Here is a 563-nt window from a genome sequence, read left to right as displayed (position 1 = left end):
TTCCGATAAAGCTACCGTTAATTTTCGCTCCTTAGCAAGCAAACAGACGGTTTGGGGAGGAAAAAAACGCATGTGTAGGCAGCAGACAGATGGATACCATGGTATATCTTGTTTGTGTACAAAGCCTGGTTCATATTTCATAATAAAGTCAACTGTTATTTTGATGTTTTACTGCCATTTCAACTAGCTTTATTTTTCAGCCTGCAAGCATCATCTTTACAGGAACTGGGATTTAGGGGATGAAGTAACATTCTTATTCTGCTCGTGTTTGAGCCATTCAGGTTTTCCATTTGTTCACATCTGTATTTTCATAGAAAATGGATAGGCGCTGTAATTACAGTCTGCTGAAGGCAAGTAGGTCAGAGCTCTGCCTTCCATTCCAGAGGGGCTGCTGGGACAGAAATACATCTGGACAGGTTTTCTTCCTGTGTGCCTGTCTGTGTGTCGCAGCCATTCGTTACACCCTTCACAACTGCTCATCAAAATACTTTGAAGTACATAAAATCAGCCAAAGCATCTTTTTTTTTTTTTTTTTTAAAAAAAAAAAAAGGTTCTTTCCCTCC

Source organism: Eurypyga helias, unplaced genomic scaffold (assembly GCF_000690775.1).
Source record: "Eurypyga helias isolate BGI_N326 unplaced genomic scaffold, ASM69077v1 scaffold43991, whole genome shotgun sequence".
Lineage (NCBI taxonomy): Eukaryota > Metazoa > Chordata > Aves > Eurypygiformes > Eurypygidae > Eurypyga > Eurypyga helias.
The sequence above is the reverse complement of the archived record's forward strand: the minus strand, read 5'-3'. Positions refer to the sequence as shown.